Source organism: Acomys russatus, chromosome 4 (genome assembly GCF_903995435.1).
Source record: "Acomys russatus chromosome 4, mAcoRus1.1, whole genome shotgun sequence".
Taxonomy (NCBI): Eukaryota; Metazoa; Chordata; class Mammalia; order Rodentia; family Muridae; genus Acomys; species Acomys russatus.
In genome coordinates this window covers 55,285,814-55,291,599 of record NC_067140.1, presented here as the reverse complement: position 1 = coordinate 55,291,599, position 5,786 = coordinate 55,285,814, and positions in this window count along the sequence as shown.

Genomic DNA, 5,786 nt, shown 5'->3' with positions numbered 1-5,786 from the left:
TCAGAGAACGCCTCGGTTTTGCCCAGGCACGTAGCTCCCGCAGCGGCGCGCGACTTTCAGAAATCGCGCCAAAGCCGAACGGACACGCCCGCGTCCCTCGACGTCATCACGCCTTTCTCCGACCCGCCTTCTAGCTACTTCCGCTTCTGCCGAGAGCCTGACAGACAGGCCAGACGACTTTGAAGTCCAGTGATTCCGTAGGTCATGCTTCCCTCCCAGTATGACTGTTCCGACCAGGCCTTCTTGTTACCTGACTGCTAAGTACAAGTGTCCAGAGGCGTTGTGGTCGGCCCAGGACTACGTCACCCAGAATGCACTGCTGCGGAAGCCGCTCTGTAAAATTCTTGCGCACTGATTGCGTGTTTAGGACTTACGGGTGTACTGTTTTGTCAGAACATCCCTTTGGCATTTAGGATGCTTTCGGAACCACGTCTCTGTAGGCGGAAGAGGTGAAGAAGCTGGAATAAAGATAAAACCTGTGAACGGAGCCAGCGTCCAGCAAATCAGTGTGGGACTCAGCGAGGTGTCGGGGGAAAAATACTTTTAGGTGGGCGGAGGGTCGGGACGGGTGTATATATTATATACATTTATAAAACTACCAAAAATTAAAGCAAAATAGCTCACTCTCTAGTGTTTCCCCCCGCTTTGTAGTATTTACTGGACTCCAGAAAAGAAGGCACAGAATTGAATAAAGTGAACGTTTGTGTCTTTTGCCAGGAACCTGTCGTTTGTTATATATCTAGGTGTTTTCAGATGGGATTTCATACTCTTCAAACTCTTTGTAGCCAAGAGTGACCTTAATTCTTACCCCGCCGTGGTTTTCTGTGCTGAGATTGTAGGGGTGATCCATCACTATGTTCTGTGTTGGGGATTGAACTCGGGACTGCATGCACGCTAGACAAGCATTTCAACAACTTAGCTGCATGCCATCTGGTAATTATTTTTGAGGCAGGTTCTTTGGCTTGCTAGGGTCTGGGGTTACAGGAATAAGCCACCATGCTTGATGATATATATATATATATATTTTTTTTTTAAAGATTTTTTTATTTATTGAATCCACAGCACTCCGCCTGCGTGTATACCTGCAGGCCAGAAAAGGGCACTAAATCTCATTATAGATGGTCGTGAGCTACCATGTGGTTGCTGGGAATTGAACTCAGGACCTTAGGAACAGCAGTCGGTGCTCTTAACCATCTCTCCAGGCCCTTACTTTTACTTTGAGGGATGCTCTGGATAAATTTCCCAGGGAGATCTTGAACTTTGAATCTTCCTGCTTTATTAGGTCTACAGGCATGTGCCACCAGAGCTAGTTGTGGAGTGCAGTTGACAAACGTTTTTGTCCTGAACTTAGTTTGTAGATCAGTCTGGCCTTGAATTTACAGAGATCTGACTGCCTCTGCCTCCTGAAGTTTTTTTTTTTTTTTTTTTAAGATTTATTTATCTTTTTATTAGTACACAGTGTTCTGCCTGCATGTGAGCTAGCAGGCTAGAAAAGGGCACCAGATCTCATAATAGATTTTGTGAACCACCAAGTGGTTGCTGGGAATTGAACTCAGGACCTTTGGAGGAGCAGCCAGTTCTCTTAACCTCTGAGCCATCCCTCCAGCCCCTGACAAAAGCTTTTATTTTATCCTCATGCTATTGTGGTATCAAAGGATAGGGTTCAGGAGATGACAAAACCCATTAAAAATTTTATTGTGCATGCATGAATGTGGGCCCTGTCATGTGGAAAGCAGCAGACAACTTGACAGTTTTTCCCCCTTCAATCCGTGTTGGAGATTGGACTCAGGCTGTCAGGCTTGGTGACAGCTGCCATCTACATGAAACTGAAAACATTTCAGGTGAGACAGAGGTTTGCACTAAATATTGCACAACAACAGAACAGTTCAGGAAGCATTTTGGTTGTAGAAATAAACTAAAATAGATAGCGGGTAAATAAAGGGCTGCTTCTGGAAATGTAGAATTGGAATCTAGGCAAAGCTAAGCTTAGAAACTAAAGAGGCAAAGGATACTCATGGCTATGAACAAAAGGTTTGTCCCCAGAAAGGCAGAGTGAGACAGAAAGTGGGAGCAGAAGCAAAATACAACTTATTTTGCCTTCTGATGTTTCAGATCTTTCCAATTCTTCACATGTCCAGCAGCATGTATGCTTTTTGAGGTCGATGAATAATACAATCTAAAATAGAATCAGTGGACTAAATTCCATTTTTACAATGCTTAAACTAGTCTGAGTAGTTTTGTTTCTTTTTTCAAAAACAAAAAAGAACTTGGAAAAAAAGATGACAAGTTCTTAACAGTAAAGAGTCAATTCATGAATATTCATAACTGCAATCTTAGTGACTGTGGCTGGCCTCAAATTTGCGATGTAGCTGAAGATTACTTGGAAATCTCGATCCTTCTACATGTTGGGCTTACTGGGTACTCACCACTGTGACTGGTGTGTGTGGTATTTAGGATCAAACTTTGTTCATGAAGCTAGGTAAGCACTCATCTGACCAACACCTGCAGTCAAATGACCTGAGATCCCAGAGAACCAAGCTCTAATCAAAACAGAATTAAGTCAGCAGGAATGTAATCTTTTCTCTGAAGAAACTGTTGGGATTTTTTGGTTTTGTTTTTTGAAAGTAGTATGTAGCCTAGGAAACAATCCTATGTGCTTAGCCTCCTGAATGCTGGGTTTAACACCCTACTTACCGAGCTAATATTTTGCAAAATCTGTATGACCAAATAGAATAATATTACATTCCAGGGGTTACAATGTAGACATTCTTGAGGGTTCATTGTTCTGCCTCCCACAAATTGAAATAGACACAAGTACTAACAATTTAGTATATAATAACCAAGGCATTACAAGTCATTGGTGGCAAAATCTTATTAATTGTGCTAGGATAGTTGCATAGCTAGCCATCTTTTTACTACTGTAACAAGGTCCCAGGCCTTAGCACAACTGATACCATGATGGAAGTTCCATTTAGGCCTTGGAAACCAACATATAGGCAGCAACACCTGCACAAAACAAATAACAAGTAACAACAACAAAAAACCAAAGACCACCTAATCCCTCAATGTCCATAATTCTGAGAAAGTCCCTAAATATACCAATTTTGCTTTTTGTCTCATTCAGGTGTGTCAACCCAAAATGTGGTGTGTGTATGTGTATGTGTGCGTGCTAAAAGCCCACCCTGAGAAAGGCTCAGGGTTGTACTTGGGTGATGCTGAACACCCACTGTAGTTGCTGCCTGGCTAATACTTTCTGTTGGTTTGAATCTGTCCCAGTAGTCTTTTCCAAGGGATACCTCACAACATATTTGGTGTACGCATCATGGTGCATTTATGTATAATGAATTATTCTGTATAAATTAATACAGACAATTATTACAGTAGCAGTTTTCTTTAACCAGCTAGTTCTCCAATGATTGGCACTGAGAGACTATGATTTATTATTAAGCTGTAGGCACTATGCTGGGCAGATTCAGAGCTATTCTAATCATACTGTACTTAAAATCCATATAAAATCCAATAACTTGACGATCTGATGACTCCTAGGTGGCTTCTGCTCCCTCAGTCTGTCCCCATGGGAGGATTCCCTTGACCTCCTGCCTCTAATTCATCCTATCCAGCTGCAGCCTCAGGCCTCTCCTGCTATATCTTCCCCTCCCTCTCCTCTTCATGTTTCATTGTCTCTGGACTGCAAGCCAGGGAACCTAAAGTCTGCCTAGCTCTCTTCTGCCCATTCACAGGCCTCAGCATCTTTATTAACCAATAAAGGATAATTGGGGAACATTCCTTACACCACATGGATACAGGAGTTGGTTCAACATTCATAGCAAAGCACATGGGTGGTAACCATATCTCAGGGCACTGAAATCAGCATGTGACAACACATTTGTGCAGATCAGAGTAAAAGTTACCAAAGTTGGTTCCTTCTTCCTACTTTGTGGGCCCCAAAGATTTGACTCAGGTCAATAGGCTTGGGGGCAAACATTTATTTTTGTTTGTTTGTTTGTTTTTGTTTTTCAAGACAAGGTTTCTCTGGGTAGCCTTGGCTGTCCTGAACTCAATATGTAGACCAGGCTGGCCTCAAACTCAGAGATCCACCTGCCTCTGCCTACCAGAGTGTTGAGATTACAGGAATGCACCACCACTGCTTTACCCAGATCACAAGACCACCCCAAAAGACCACGAGGACTCTATACCAATGCAATACACATGAGGACTCTAGCAGGGTTCTGGCCAGTCACCAACACAGCGGTATCCACATTTCTGGCCTCGATTTCTGAGCTGAGGGTAAATTGATAGGTTCTTATCCCTCCCAGCACCCCAAAGCAGGGTGTCCTAGCCTGGCAATCATCTATTGGTCGAGTAACATAAAGAGGTCTAATGTCTAAAGGTGAGAGGCTACAGAAAACGGCGCCGAGACCGCCCATGGCTTAGCTTTCTTTGTTCTCTTTGTTCACTACTTTGTCCAGGAAAGTATCTATTTCTTATTAACCCTATTTCTGGTGGACAGGAAGGAATGTGGCCATAAAACTGGGTCTCTTATCAACTCTATCTCCAGTGGGACCCTTCAGGTCAGTGACTAGGCAACGCTATCTCTAGTGGGGCTCTTCTTTGCAGCTGGCAAGATTATCTCCTGTAGGCCTGTTTCTTAACCTTTACCCTGATAATCCTGAAATCCAATTTTAGTTCTTCTGGTATCTCAGCACGGCCTGCTGGAGGGTGAGGGAGAGGGCAAGCACTCTACCTGCTCAGCCATTTTGCCGGCTTGCATAGCTGTCTGTGATGTCAGTGGGCCAATTAAAAATGTAATTGTGAAGCTGGAAAGATGGCTCAGTGGTTAAGAGCACAGACTGCTCTTCCAGAGGTTCTGAGTTCAAGTTGCAGCAACCACGTGGTGGCTCACAACCATCTATAATGTGATCTGATGCCCTCTTCTGCCCTGCAGGTGCAAACCAGGCCGAGTATTTTTTTTTTTTTTTAAGATTTTATTTATTATTATGTATACAATGTTTTGCCTGCATGTGCACCTGCACTCCAGAAGAGGGCACCAGATCACATTATAGATGGTTGTGAGGCACCATGTGGGTGCTGGGAATTGAACTCAGGACCTTTGGAAGAACAGACAGTGCTCTTAACCTCTGAGCCATCTCTCCAGCCCCAGGCCGAGTATTGTATACATAATTTTTTAAAAAATCTTAAAAAAAGAATTTCATTTAAAAAATGCAATTGTGAAAAACAGAAAAGGGAGATTTAATGCAATCACATACGAAACAGGAACAAAGACATCCAGTAAACTCTCAAGTCCATCTTTGGGATGCTGACAGGAACTTTTGTTTAATTAGAAGGCAAAAGATATGCATAACAAAGATGTCCTGATTAGGATGTTAGTTCCACCCATCATTGACCCATTTTTGTCTAAATCCCAGTCTTTCTGGTGGGGTGGTCTGACAAGTTGTCAAAATTGTGTAAAAACTCTTTATAAGAGAAACAATACCACTTCCCCACCCCCTCCAGCCTCTCTAGTTGGGCTTTTCCTTTTACTAGCATGAGACTCCTAGGGAAATTTCAATTTTGATGGCCTTGTTGATTTAATAGTCTGATAGCCATGAGAAGAGGCACAAATCATTTCTGTCAATATAGTTACAACATGGAAAAACATTTAGGTTCTAGTTCGTTATACATTATGGTTAAAAATGTTCCAAACCTATCAAAGATATACATATAAAGCATTAAACAATCAATGTTCACTGGGCGTGGTGGCACACGCCTTTAATCCCAGCACTCTG